The 16,165-nt window shown below is 33.3% G+C and overlaps 1 protein-coding gene across 3 annotated transcripts in view; it reads left to right on the top strand.

Annotated features, from left to right (window-relative positions):
* CdGAPr (GTPase-activating protein CdGAPr) overlaps window positions 1-16,165 on the top strand; it is a 191,633-nt gene that overhangs the window by 59,959 nt on the left and 115,509 nt on the right. For all 3 annotated transcript variants that reach the window (XM_036361775.2, XM_070106784.1, XM_070106785.1), the window contains one exon: window positions 4,143-4,185. The gene's annotated coding sequence lies outside the window, so the exon portion shown is untranslated. The remainder of the gene's footprint in view (window positions 1-4,142; window positions 4,186-16,165) is intronic.

The raw sequence follows: 16,165 nt of genomic DNA, 5'->3' as shown, positions 1-16,165 counted from the left end.
TTTGGGCCAATAAAAGCATATCAACGCTTATTCCTATATTCGCTTCATTTATTATAAGTATCAGCTGGGATGGCCTTCAGCGGTTTCTGCTCATTTTTGGAGTGCCATTCTCTAAAGGTACAGTTTCGACGTCGTATTCATTAACCCTCGTCTCGTCACCTGTAATGATGCGTTTGATGAATGTAAGGTCCTCAGCTATGTTGTCAAGTACCTCTTTTGCGACCTCTACTCGACGTCGTTTTTGCAAATCAAAATGTGTTGAGTCGATTCATAAGCGATGTTGAGGTCCTCTACGATCTTTCTGATGGCAACTTTAACTTTACTCCATCGCTGATTCAACGGTACTACTGAGATCCTGTGTATCTTAACCTAACCAGACCTAGCCTTGTTAGGAGCTGTCTTATTCCGTGAAAGTTTGAGTGAACTTATGGAACAAAAAATATTTCATTGAGTGACATTTTATTAGTGCTTTATTATTTAGTACACACACACATTTTTTTAAATTGACTTTTGTCAACAAGAAAACATATTCATCAGTCTTAAATCACTTAGCGTAATTATATTTGTAAATTAAATTCGCGGATTTAATAAGCAAACAAATCCAAACCAAATTAGTAAATGAGGCGTATAGGTTATATAGTTTGAGTTCAAGAGCAACCAATTTCCTTACTCACTCATAAAAAGTCAATAATCGTTAAAAAGACTGTTAAAATATTTATTTTACTTCTTTTTTTTATTCGAAAAGGTCGATTGGCTCTTCACTTGAATGTATTTCTTAGTTCTGGTATTTAACCATAGCTTGAAAGCTCGATTTAGCTTATAGTGGGATATTACTTCCAAAAATAACGAAATACATGTAGAGTTCATTTGTAGGTTAGAACTGATTTCTCCACTTGAGGGTTAGTTTTCTTCTGACGGGTGTTTTTGTTTTGTTGGTTGGGTTACAAGTTCAATAAGATTTTAAAACAGTACATTTTTACATACAGTGACGAAACTGTACAAGCTTCTGTAACAGGCAATAGGAATCTGTGGACCCCGCAACCGCATATGTCGAAAGCGACGAATTTTGCAATACTGTTATAGCTACCCAGTTTCATCTAAGTACTAATTTACATTTAGAGAGAATATTTCAGAATTCGCAAGAAAGAAAATAATATTTTTCCAAACACATGTAAACTCCGCCAAATGCTGCTACAATAAACCGAAACTTAAAGGCCAACTTAAATGAACAGCACCCAAAAAACATCCTCAAATAATTTCACATGCAACGCAGACCGATGATATTTTACATAAAAAGAAGTCTCATATTGTCTTCAATTGGGGCCAATCGCCCCAATTTCGTGTTGGTTGCTCGGCAACAGAAGCTATAGTCATTGCAAAAAAGTAAAAACAATAATAATGTAAAAATCGAAAATAATATGTGTACATCAAATTTTGAAAAAAAATTTAAAAAATTTAAAAATATTATATAAATAATAACCAAAAAAAATTTTGAATTAAAAAATAATCAATAAAATAATGAATAAAAAATATTTAAAAAAATTAATAAATATTCGCAACAGTTTTTAAAATTTTAAAACTTTAAAAACATTAAAAATAAAAAAGTTTAATATTAAAAAAATTAAACAAATAATTTAAAATTATAAAATATTAAATATATACTAATAATAATGAATAAAAAAATAAATATTCCAACAGTATATATAGAATATAAAAAAAAAGTAGCAAACAAGATTAAGAAAAAAATTTAGTAATCAACAAAAGCTCAAAAATAAGACTATGCTGACCAAGTAGTTTTACATACTAATATATTAATATAATAATAAATAATAAATAAAATAAAAACCAAAAAACAAAAAAAAAATTTAAAAACGTTAAAATTGTTAAAAAAAAGATTGGAAATAAAATTAAATTATAAAAAAAAAATAACTTGAAATTATTAAAATTCAAAATATACTAAAAAAATATAATATAATAAAATAAAATTTAAATAAATAAATATTAAAAAAGTATTTTTAAAAAATTTAAAAACAATAAAAACATAAAAAAAAAAATCAAAATTTTAATAAATAAAATTTATTATATTAGATTAAAGTAAAAAAATACGAAATTTAACAAACAACAAATAATATAAAATGAAAACTAAAATACTCGCAAAAGAATATAATATATAATTGAAGATATTCAAAACAAGTTAAAAAAAAATTAAAAACATTGATGATGATGTATAAAAATTAAAAAAATAATTTTAAATTATATAAAAATATAAATAAATAGTAAAAAAATATTTAGGAAAATTTAAAAACTTTAATAACAATAGAAATATTAACAAAAAAAAAAGAATTAAAATTAAATTAATAATTAATTTAAAAAAAGTTATAAAGGAATTTAAAATCAAAAACAAAATTCTAAAAAAAATTTGACAAACAACAAAAAAAAAACCAAAACACTCGTAAGAGGCTATGCGTACCAAATAAGTAAACAGCGAGCGAAAATTGGGTTGTGAGCCTTACTACGGCAGCAAAAAAAAGCAATCAAGTTATCCAAATCATATGCATATACAATATGTAGGGTATGTATATGCATAAGTACGCATTTATATGTGTATATGTATGTTTGTGTTTGAATGTGTATATTGACATACTCGCATCACTATATATTTATTATAATTTTTTTGCCTGCCACTACCGGCAATTTGACGTTATTATTCATGCCACTCGACTAGCCCATCTCCCCACTGCGCCTCAGCTCACTTTACATACGCCAAATTATCCACATTTTTTATTCCACTCTACCCCACCTTCCATACACTTGGACGCTCCAATGATGCTCAATTTCCGCAGATGTTCGCAGTAAATGGCCATGGCCTGCAATATTGCGGGTATTCGCATTGCAATGCAACAACTGTAAATAGAATTTTAAGTACCCGTCAAGTGCCATATTCACATCCCCACAAAATCGTCCACTCAACTTTCGATTTAAACTCCCCTTGCAGCACCCACTGTATCTGTAAGTAGATAACAGTTTGGTTGGTGATATCATTGTTGTTGTTTGGGGATCGGAGGCGTTTGTTTTACTGCCTAAAAGTGTTTTCGGTTGTCATTTCTTATTTTCACGCTTTACGCTCAGCTTAGCGCTATGATAACCGACTGCTGAGCGGGTCGGAATAAGGGGTCCTAACATTCTTTAAATATTTTCCACTAATAAATATTGAGCTTTCATAAATACATTTACGCAAAGAATTCGATTTGAGCTCGTAGTATTGGGTAATTTATTTACATTACCGCAAGCCACTCTACTTTAATATCGCCCCCCCTCTTTTGTAAATGCAAGTAATTCCACACTTTTGATATTTAACTTGATTTCGCATTGGTTAAATTGAAGCACTCCTCCAGTTGGTGACTTTGAAGATATAAATATCTATGAGCAGGGTGGCCAACTGAAAAAAATTTATGTATCAGTATGTATGTATGTATGAGAAACTCAGTATGTGCACTTAGTAATCTATGTTTCATATGTACCAAGAGATCTATTGAACTGAGGAATATTTCAAGCCATCGAGCTCCTTTTCGGAACCTTGGCTTTGTAATATTTTGATAATAAAACTCTGTGAGTGAAACTCTAACTAAATTGGTCTGATGGAAAGAGCTCCTTCTCTTTCTCTCTCCGTCCATCTGTCTGTCTCTCTTCTTATCTCTCTATCTCTCTTACTCAACTAAAATGAAACACTTTTATCCTAGTTGCCCATAAATCCCCCTCTCTTATCTCTCGATAATATAAAATAAACCTGTCTTCTTTATCTAGAAATTATTTATCCTTATTGGCGACTTTTATCCTAGTACTACTTGTCTAGATTCGCCAATACATCTAGTATCTACTAAAGCCCAAATTTCAAAACCACTATATTCACAAGAACGCGGTCTTTATACCTCCTCCGTATCTAATGACAATATTGAAATATCCTTTAATGATTAATAAAATCGCCACTATCTACTTGAAAATAGTCCTAATCTCTTTTTCGAAGCGACTCTTTTTTTTAGCCTTGGTAGCCCTGCTGCCCTCGATGTCAACTAAATTTTGGAGGAAAACTTCCGTTTATATAATAATTTTATAAATAATAATTATTTATTTTCTTTTTGCAGATTTTTACCGGAATCCATGAAAATCTTAATGGAGATTATATAGGTAAGTAATGACAAGTGATTTAATAAGTGTCAATTTCACAATCTCATACTCAAGAGATTGTTTTAAGCCAAATCCAAAAGCAGGACAAGTCAAGAGAAATTAAGAGCTGATTAGCTCTTTGGTCAGAGTATTTTGATCCCTTTAAAATATGCATTTCGCTGCTCTATCACACAACAGTTTAGTCTTAATCAGATATGAACTATGATTCTTTAAGTTCTGGCCTTCGCTAAAAATATCTGAAAGCTCTTTTCACAGAAATAGAATAATAGAATTCTGTAGCATACATAGATAGTCAGTTGACTATAATGGCTCCAATCTTCCTCTTAAAAGTCAGAATGGTCGAAAGCAAGATTTGCCATTTTATAACGTGTTTCTTAAAATTTTTTTCTCTAAGCTCCCTGGCCAGTAATAAAAATCTCCAAAAACATATCCTGGCTATTGCAGACTGAAGTACAATAGTACATGTACAAATTGATCCTTGAGCCGGCCGAAAACTTTTGGTATATATTCCTTGAATTAGCTGTGATTACAATAAGAAGTAGAAAAGCCATTGGTATGATGCAATTTCCCCAAGTGCGTTGTTAGGTTTCTTAATGCGAGGTTATTAAGGATGCATGGGCACAATAGGCCAAAGTCGCAAAGCTTAACCCTTCATACTTTTACATCTGTTCATCTAAGATGTATTATGCGTGAACATCCACTTATTGCAGACTACCTCTCCAATTTTTAACTTTCTGCTAAGAAAATGGAAAATTTTCTAAAAATCGGGAAGATATTGGTTTCACCCCATTTTGCAAAAATCGAGTTCTCAACAGATCTCGACGTTCTGAGGGTCGAGGAAGCTTCCCCGAACATTTCTACGATGATGTCCGTATGTCTGTATGTATGTGTGGATGTATGTGTGTGTGTGTGGATGTATGTGACTCTCTTATAACTATTAAACTGCTCAACCGATTTAAATAAACTAAACGGCATTCCAAAGGGTTTCATTGCACTTGAATTTCGTGTAAGTTTGGACCCAATCGGACCAGTAGATTTCAAGAAATCTCAAAAATAAAAATTTTGAAAAATCGTTTTTTTCGAATTTTTTCCAAACGACTTGACCGATCGACACTAAAAACTAATCAGTTCTAAACCTTGAAGAAACACATCGTTTGCCGCAAACCGGGTCGAAATCGGTTGATTTACTTGCTAGATATCGAAAACGAAAAATTTCGAAGAGCTCAAAAGCAGTAAAAAAAGCGAAATTTGAACGTTAGCGTATGAAATTAGAGGGAAGTTGCAGGGATGGCCCTTAAGGCCAACCGTTTTCCACTTTTTTTTATTCTGTAGAGTTGTTACAATAATTTCACAAGAATGTAGAGCATATGATCTTTGTTTTGGTGTTTTTCCTACTGTTAGAGACTTTGCAAAATCAACAAGGATAAATATGATAACGAATGCCATTTCCTAACTCAGTCCCTTCCCGTTTTGAGACAAGAATAAGAGGAAGACAATCAATAAGATAAGCGGAACGGATAGTTGCCCAGAAAATATCTATGTGTTCATTATAATATCAACGGGAATTTGAAATGAGATCTGGTACTTGCCAACCTTGTCGAAAACTCCCCGTAATATACTCAAGACATTTGCTTAGAGTTTGCAACAGTTTTCTCGATATTTATTAAGTTCATATCCTGCTGGAAGTATCGTGGAAGGTTTCAACTTGCTAAGTACACAAAAATATAGTTTGTAATGAAAGTTCGTGGTACCCCAGAGTGGTCTATTCGCAAATGTCATTTTAATCTATTTTAAAACGGTAAATACGTGCAGATACTATTCAAAATAAACAAAAAATTATTAAAAATTCCAAACACGTTGTTTTTCTCGTTTCATTTCAAACCAAAATTTTGCACCAACAACTGTTGTGTGTAATGCAAAATATGAATTATACAAACAAAATTATAAGGAATTTTGAATAAATTTGCTAAGTGCCTCAATGTATATTGTAAAATTTATGGTGTCGCCACGAAACCATTATAAATTAAAATAATGAAACCACAACAACAAAAGCAATAATGCGAAACATTAATTAATAATGCATGTGTCTGTATGTATTCATGTATACATATACGTATGTGTATATAATATATACTTGTAGTATAAAAATATTAAAAAAAAAAAAATATATATATACATATATATAGCGACGGCTCCAAAGTGGCGTGCGTGTGTAAAACTGATTGATTCATTGCAAAAATATCAGATATTGCATATTGCATATTTATATGAATGAATATATGTTTGTATGTACATATGTGTATGCAGATATGAATGAACGAGCGATTGCATGAACTGATCGCGTTGATTTGTTGCGGCTTGCGGATCATTCGACGCGTGTTCACTGATGCAATTTGTTCATAAAAATTTATATAAAGAAATTATTGCATTGAGCTGATTTATAGCGTTTATTATATTTGTAATCATATATAGATATATTCATATATACATATTTACTGAAATATAGTGATTTCGCCGCAAAATCGATTTCACTGCAAATTCTGCATGTAATTACATTTCCTGGATGCTCGTTCTCAATTCACTAAAGCGGCTGCCAAAGTGTGCGTGAAATATGTATATGAATACCTATATAATGCCTATAGCTGCACCATTTACTCAAGAAAGGTTATGTATATTTGGTGCAGTTAGCTTTCAAACGAATACATAAATGTGTCACTTAAGTTTACTGAAGAATTATGTAGAGCAAGTTTTGTCTACGATTACGTAGGAGCTCCATTGGCTTCTTGTGGTTTACTTCTAGATGGTTGGGTCTCAGGCGACTTCGGCAAACGCTGGTCTGATATTGGTAACTCTGCAATTGTAAGGTTTTTCTAGTCCAGAATAAATCATAGGAGGTCTAGTGAGCTCCTCGCAATCAATCTGACTAATATCAGAAATATACGTGAGGGTGTGGACATATCCTGCTGTGAGGTAACCGCTATGAGAAAACAGTTGTTCTAAAATTTTTGACTCGAACTATATTTGATCGCAGACCCGCTAGAACTTTCTTATCAGAAGTAATGCATATTGAATTAAACTCTCGAAAAAATACACTAGTATATATTTTAATTAAAAAAATGATTTTCTAAACCAAATTTGAAATGTAGCTAGTCGTACTTTCCTTTATCTCCTTTAAGGTTCCTCTTTCGTGCCCTTTATACTCTCAACATATACCCAGTTAAGTTTGCTACGACTGTTGTAGCTGCACAAAGAAACATCGAATACCCTATAAAGTTATAGGTATAAGTGATCAGCATGACTAGCTGAGTCTATTTAGCTATATCCGTCTGTTTATAGTCGAACCAGAACATCAGCTTTTAAGATATCGGTCTGAAATTTTGCATGTGTCCTTTTTTCCCAAGAAGCTGTCAGATCACCACAGAGTATTGCTTCCATACAAGCTGATCGATCAAGCCCTTGTATGATCATTTTTTTATTTGGAAAGATATTTTTACGAAGCTTGGTATGATTTATTGTCCAATGTAACACTACAAGTGATACATCCCTGGTAAAGCTCGTTCGTTCAAGCCTCGTTGAGATCAATTCAAAAGTCTTGAATGCTATATAATGAGCCAAAATTCTATTCCTGAGCAATATTCACCTCCTAAAAGTAGATGGAACTGATGAAATAGACATTCTCTCAATTAAATGATATCTGTAGTTCTGTTAATTTTAACTTCAGATCTGTTTTATGCAAGTAGATTTTATAAGATCCAGGTACAATGCGTTGGATCTACTTGATTTTTAATCTTCAAAAGCTTTATTTGAATATTCTCTAGCCACTGTAGTAAACGTTTTCTTTTCAAGTACTTTCTTATGATCTCAAACCAATATAAACTCATAGTCAGTTGTAAGCTGTTTCATGGTCGCGCTGTCTTTGACACAATTCTATGATTGAAAATGCTTTAAAATTAGTTTAAGTGTCACCGTAAACACGTTTACTCCACTCCTCTACTTTGTAATATTATTCGCACAAACTGTGTTTATTAGCTTCAGTACTGAAAAGTCCTCTACTAAGGTAAGGTAAGATAAGATTTAATTTTCGAAGCTTTCAAATAAGACTGCAGGTCCTCCGAGATTGCTTGGAAAGTCATCAAATAATGTGTAACAGTTGTCTTTCTGATGGAATTCAGTAAGCATTGAACTCTCCAGAGAAGATAAGATGTGTAGTTTTGGAACTCAAACCCTTTAATCGTCTTTTCATCGTTGGCATTTTCTTTTTATCTTTTAAGTATTTTAATACATCGCAAAAATGGAAATACGCTATATTTTACAGTTTTTTTGTCGATAAAGAAAAATTCGATCCATTTCTGAAACGCGTTGTTACCGATGTAAAAAAATGGGTTCCTTACGAGAACGGCAAGTGAAAATGGTCGTGATCGAATTGCAGTGAGCCGACGCGAATGGTGGCCAACCATGGATTGACGGTCAGGAAGCCTTTGCTATTCGCTGGGTTTGACAGAAAATCATCTGCTATGAGCTGCACCTCTACGGTGAAACTCTTAATTCGGACCTGTATTGTCAACAAATCAATAATCGGAAAGAAAAAATCGTCTATAAGCGGCCAATAGAAGATATCTGCATTTTTCAATTCCGACTGCTTCATAAAGGCTGTCTCGTGATTGCGATTTTGCTTTCTTGATCGAATGCTATTTATGTATATTGATGAATTTGCCAGGTAGCAGTCTTATAATTTATTTAGGTCGGTCGTAATGTACTGCTAACAGTAGCGAAGATTATATGTAATCAAATAATTCTCGTATTTTGTCAGTATGTAATCGCTCCTAAAAGTTATATAGAACTTGGCTAACTCAAAACTTCCAACAGAACTTGCAATCCATATACTAGGGTTAGGGCCATACTATAACATCAAGGACTATGGGATTATTAAAATTCGGATCTACTTTAAACGAATCTATTTTTATCCCAGCATTTTTTCATAGCTCCTTTGAAAATTTAGAATTCCTTGATCTCGCTTTATATTTCTCGGCACTAAAAGTTGTTACGTTCAGCCACTAAGTCTTTGATCAACGTTCGCACACACCTCGGTGGCCCCACATTCCTTGTGTGTCACTCTGTGTGTGCTTCTCCCTCTAAGCGCGTTATTTATTTGTGGCATAGCACCGTTAGCAACAAGTGTATCAAGTCCGAATGTAATGATACAAATCAGTGTCTAGCAAAATGGGTCACCGATTGGCACAGTATATGTACATACAAGTATGTTCGTTTGTCACTCGTCTATTCGCTTGCAACATACTGTCACATTGCCACATTTAGTTAGATTATTGAGCTTGCGCTGCAATTCTGAGCGGTTGACCAAACAAGTTTTCGGCCATTGCGCCACTTTACAATTAAATGCATAAATATCTATATATACTTTTATACATATATATGTATATATATATATAGTATATGCATATATATATCTGAGTGTATGTATATCTGTACAAAATAATTGAATGGATATTGTCTTGGCATTAAACCGTGGCAGCACGAAAATGGGTTAACAGAGAGCCATCAGTTGGTTAATAAATTTTTCCATGCCAACTATATTAGCTTGTCAACTATTGGCAACAACAAATGTACATTATTTTTTATATCTAAGTGGCAAATACTTTCTGCTTTGGCTTTGTGGCAGTTTTGTGCTCCAATTTCCGCAAAACCGTAAAACAAAATGTCGCCTTTACAAACACGCTATTGAGTTGTCAATATGTTTTTGTTGCAATTTATCCTCTTCTATTTTTTATACCGTGAACACCCAGAAAGAAACGTCGGATACTATAAAATATACAAATATATATACCAATGCACGGTTAATATTGATTATTTGTTGTTACACCCTTCTGATCCCACCCAACACAGGACATTGCCTTCTTACCGATGTGGATGGTTGTCCCGGATTAACCCATGATTTTCTCCGCTTAGGATTCTTAAAATAAATCCTATTTTTCATCGCCAGTGACAATTCGATGCAAAAATTATTTTCTTTCCTGTCTTTGAAGCAAAATTTCACAAGGGTTTTTTCGGTTTGTCATTTGTCCTTCATCCAATTCATCGACAATTGGATATAGCTACCATACAAACTGATCGGTTAAAGTCAAGTCTTTGTGTGGAAAGGTATTTTTTGTGACAAGATATCTTCACGAAATTTGGCATAGGTTATTTTCCAAGGCAACGTTACAATCTGCAAAGATAATTATTCAGATCGGATCACTATAACATATAGCTGCCATACAAATTGACCAATCAAGTGCTTGGATAGAAACTTTTTTATTTGTGAAGGGTATTATAACTTGGGTACAACCGAAGTTAACATATTTTTTTTCTTATAGTTTAAGCAATTAAGTAGAGCATAAAACGCTTGCCAGCAGCTGAGAGTTTAATTTTATTATGCGTTTTTTCTCTTTCTTGGTTTCCTTTTGTTTTTGTGCTCAATTTTAATTATAAGTTTAATTTTTATGTTGATTGCCACATTTATGTTTATGGCGTTAAGTTTGGCGCGTTTTGGTTTAGAGTTGCGTTATTGTTCACAAAACAAAACAATGCAACGCTGCGTTTGGTGTTTTGCGCACGCGCACATACCATAAATATGTGCCGCCGCCGCTACGCCAATTTGTAGACAGTCGACAGCGTGCCAATCAGCCATTGTGCAATAATAAAGTGATTACTTAAGATTATTCAACCGAATTGGCTTTGCATGATAATTACTTTTGTTGGCAGGTGTTAGAAAACAAGACAATTGATTTGAAAAAGAAGCAGATAAAAGTTCGTTAATATAAATGAGTATGAAATTTTGCAAGGTTAGATAAATAAGCTTAGATATTGAATAGACTTGTGCAGGGTGGTCCATACAGTGTTTAAAAAAATATTTTGGAGAAAATGAAAAAATATTATACCTAACGAAACACGATTTCATTTCTGCGACAGCTATGCATGATTTCATAGCAACGTAACCTTGCTGCCACTTACTATCTCCATTTCACATATGATTTCTTCGATATTTCACATAACGAGGCTGAACCTCAAACGATACCGCTGCTCTTTTATAAGCGCTTCTCAAGGAAAGTCTATTCCGTTCAAAAAACCATTTTCGTCAAACGTGATACTCTTGAATAAACCTAAAAAATATTTTGCCCTTTAGAGATATTTGCATATGGAGCAGGCGTCGCTGAAATAAAATAGTGGTTTTATGTTAGTACATTTTGATGAAATTGAAAGCCGTATAGAAAAAGGCGAGGTGAAATCATCTAGGAATTTTTTTCACAACAAGTCGGTGTGAAGTCGGTAAACGCACTTTCGACATACCTGGCAAAGGGGCTGGGATTGATATTAGCCGCCTTAATAAATTTGTGGTAAACTAAAAACACGTCTTTGATCTACAAGGGTCTGGTGATTCATATATAGGACAGCGTTCACAGCTGTCTAAATGGGATCCTGCGTTAGCTTTGGTGCGAGGATCAGCCTTATAATCTAACTAACCTAACATCAACCTGAACAATCAACCTTCGACTAATAGAAGTCCATGATATTCCAGTATAAAAAAAAAAAAATATTCTGACATTTTATTTACATTATTTGGTAATGTTTGAATAAAGTTGTTTCTGGAAGATTTAACTGTTAATTTTTATACTCTTTCAAAATGTTGCTACAAAGTATAATAGTTTTTTTTTAAAAGGTGGCGTTGCCCCGCTACCTAATAGTTTTAATGTATATATCTCCCAAACTATTCAAGTTATATCACCCAAATTTACTTAGGGCAAATTATTGTGACACTTCTTATAGATATGATGAAAATAGGTGAAATCGGATGATATCCACGCCTACTCCCCATATACGGATTTTGTTAAAAACTACTAAAAGTGCGATAAATCAATAATCAAATGCGTCAGAGCCATTAAATTTTACTTTCGGGATGGTACATATCTGGTGGTAACATATCTCCAGGCTAACCCTACCAATTTCAACGAAATTCTGTATATAGATTCTGTATCGGTCAATGTGTAAGACATTTGTATAATTGAAATTTGAAGACACTCCATTTCTGATAATAGTTTGTACGTCAAAAATGGGTTGAATCCGGTTAATATTTCCCTTAACCCCCATTTACCTTATAGAGAGATTTTCGATCTTCTGACTGACTTTATACTCCATATATCGGCCAATATGTGCGTTATCCTAGTAAAAGTGAGTGGGCGTCTTTTTCTAATAATAGTGTATCTTTGCACCTAAAATCGATTAAATAGAGTGAAAACTTGCCCTAGCCCCCAAGTAACAAATATCAGGATTTATATATTGGTGATTGTGTGTTAGGTACCTTAATGAAACTCAGAGGGCATCTGTTTCTGTGTACTAATGTACTTCTGTACTAATATGTAGTAATGCCAAAAATAGATCAAATCGGGTCAATACTACACCTATCTCCCATATACCTAATAAAAGCTTTTCAAACTTCCAGTTGGTATATGTCGATCAATAAGTATGATATTAACTGAAAGTATAATATTGGATTTACTTTATTTTAATATGTGAAATTATATTACGCTACATATAATAATTTTCGTTATTCTAACAAACTTTATTATATTAATGGTTCAGCGCTGAACATTAATGAAGTTGGTATATATGTCTTAATCTCATATCCCTTATATCATCAATTCCAATCTTCTGGTTGATGTTTAGCACATCAACTCAGTGTATTAATTTTAGCCCCTTCGGCAGAGTTTACAAATGTCAGATATGATATATCTCATTTAAGGATGATTTTAACATTACATAATTTACGCTGACGGGAAGTAAAAGTAAAGATATAACAATAAAACTAATTGAGTCTATGACCTATAATATAATATAACTTAATAAAATACCTAATTTGGTGTAATTCTTTCACGATTCCTTCGAATAATGGCTTTGATCAATGGCAAGAGTCCAAAATATATTGAATTTTTATATTTTCAGTAAATAATGTGGGAAAATTTAGTATATCATCCCACGATTTCAATGAGTATAGTTGGATAGAGGAGATTCTCCAGATCACGAATATATATAATTATGTCGCCGCGAACTTATAGTTTTCGAGATATTTGCATTTTAAATTGAAAATTTGACAAATTTTATTTAACAATTTCTCGATTTATAGTTAACTTTTCTTTTATGTTATGCACTTATTATACACTAACACTCAGTCACCGACTATCCCTTGTGCCGAGCAGACGTGTTTTTTTGAAACTCTCGCAACATGTTGCTACAGAGTACAATAGTTTTGTTCACCTAACGGTTGTTTGTATGACCTAAAACTAATTGAGTTAGATATAGGGTTATATATATATATAAATGATCAGGATGAAGAGACGAGTTGAAATCCGGGTGACTGTCTGTCCATCCGTCCGTCCGTCCGTCCGTCCGTCTGTGCAAGCTGTAACTTGAGTGAAAATTCGATATCTTTATGAAACTTGGTACACATGTTTCTTGATACCGTAAGACGTTTGGTATTGCAGATGGGCGTAATCGAACCACTGCCACGCCTACAAAACGCCATTAATCAAAAACAAATAAATTGTCTTAACTAAGCTCCACAATAAGATACAAGGCTGATATTTGGTACACAGGATCGCATCAGATAGTGGCATCTGCGGTAAAATTTTGTGCATATCGCCTAAACTGCTAAAGCCATAATAACAAAATTCACTGAGAACTAATGTTTTTACACCACTTCTATCTACGGTGTGAAAATGGGTGAAATTGGGTGACAACCCCGTCCACTCCCCATATAATGGTACTGTTAAAAACTACTAAAAGCGCGATAAATCAAGCACTAAACACGCCAGAGTCATTAAATTTTAAGACAGGGGTTGTATGAGCTAACTTTATAGGAGCCGCGTTCGAAATTAGACAATGGGCGTGGCACCGCCCACATTTAGGTGAAAAACCATATCTTAGGATCTGCTTAACCGATTTCAACCAAATTCGGTACATAACATTCTTCTCATATTTCTATACAATGAGAGAAGCGATAAACATATATAAAAATGAATGCCCATCTATTGTTGGTGGTCCTTCTTTCTAATCTAATATACTACTATAAGCCCAATAATAAATAACAACCAAAAACCTATTCCAAAGCAAACAACAAAATACGTAAGCGGGAACAACAGTTTGGAGCATACTTCTGATCAGCAACTTCACCTCCTTTCCACAAACCCCAAACAGGGAATACGAATTTTTATCACAACGAATAATCGATTACCAAAACCTTCTACCTGCCAACAAACAACAATCCAACCGAAAACAATAATATTTCTTATAGCTTTGCCTACAATAACAACCTGCAAATATCAACATCGAAAAAGCACAAAATTCTAACCCAAACGATTCACACAGTTCTTCTTTCACCAGTCCTTCCCACTCCAACATCAAAACTTCATTATCAATAGAAAACCTAGTCCCACAAGACTAATCATAAATACACACATATAATAATATATTACTCCCACAATTCTCTTAACATCTTAATGATTTCAATTTTGCAATGGTATTTCCACGGATATTTCAATAATTTTCACAAATTGCAGCTACTAATTAAAGACTTGAAACCTTCAGTGTTATATATTTACAAGAAACACATATACGCCATAATTTTGACCCTAAACCTCCATATGGCTATTTCTTTAATAGCCCTCAATACCAATACAGCAAACAAGGTGTTGCAATTTTGGTAAGAGAAGACATACCTCACAAAATTGTTTTTACCAATAACACCTTACTCATTATTGCGATTGAGATATTATTTAATCCAAAACTAATAATAATCAATACCTACAACCCTTCCAAACAAAGCTTATCTTGCTCAGATATCTTATCTTTCCATTATGTTCTTGGAAGGTCTTTAGGGACCTCCATGGTAGTGATCATTTCCCGTTGATGATAGAAATCGGATTTCACCCAGACACGTCCAGTTAAAGTTTCTATGAGTTTCCTTAAGCCGGAATGAAAAATCTAACCGAAACTTTTGTGTACGCGTAATCCTTCATCTCTTTCTTGCGCATATGAGTTGCACAATGTGTATGTTGGTTTCGAAGCTAATACTTTCAATGTATTTTAGTTTTGGTCGTCGTGGTTTGCTGAGCTTCTGTTTTTACTTATGTATGTATTTCAATGTTTTTATTTGTATATATGTATATCAAATGTACATACATTTGAGAAGTCTTCTCGAAAATTTAAAGTTGGCAAAAATTTTGGAGGTGTGAACGTATTTGAAAGCATTGTGTTATCTTAGTCCAATCGGTCCTTTTTCTCAAAACACGGGTTTCAGAATTGGAGAGAAAAATTTCTCCGATACGGCTGGACCGATCGACATGAAGTTTTCACACGACGCTTTTGGATATAGTTGTTAGGTAACTATCGAAAGTTGATCGAAAGAACGAGATTTTTAATAATAGTTTCGATTTTTTAAGCCACTCTTAAGGTGTAAATTTTTTCACGAAAAACGACCTTTGATTGGCCATTTTGTTAAAAAGTAAAATTTTTACTAGTCCTTCGATCATTACCTGTATTCATCTTTATTACTAATATTTTGTTTGATTTTTGAGTTTAGGATAATTTTAAGTTTTCCTTACGTCAGACACCTTTTTTAGGAGGTACTTCTGACGAGGAGGTGACGAGCAATTTGGCATGGATTCTTATTCAAAGTCTCCAACGTTTTCTTCTGGCTGTTACAAGCGTCGCGGTAAACTTAATATACTCTGTTCAGGGTATAAAAAAACCTCACAAGTCGGCGGAAAAAAGTAAAATAATTAACGGAATGTGAGCGCAATGCAGTCAGTCATTCAGTTAAGCTTTCAACTATTGAGCCAGTAAACCTGCTCGAGCGGCGGCGACAGAAGTGCGAAGAAAGTAATAAAAATCTTTTTATTTAAAGTGCAGTAACTAATTGAGTGAAATGAAA

This window comes from Bactrocera oleae, chromosome 3, assembly GCF_042242935.1.
Source record: "Bactrocera oleae isolate idBacOlea1 chromosome 3, idBacOlea1, whole genome shotgun sequence".
Classification (NCBI taxonomy): domain Eukaryota; kingdom Metazoa; phylum Arthropoda; class Insecta; order Diptera; family Tephritidae; genus Bactrocera; species Bactrocera oleae.
Note: the sequence above shows the minus strand (reverse complement) of the source record. Positions and strands in the feature narration are given on the sequence as shown.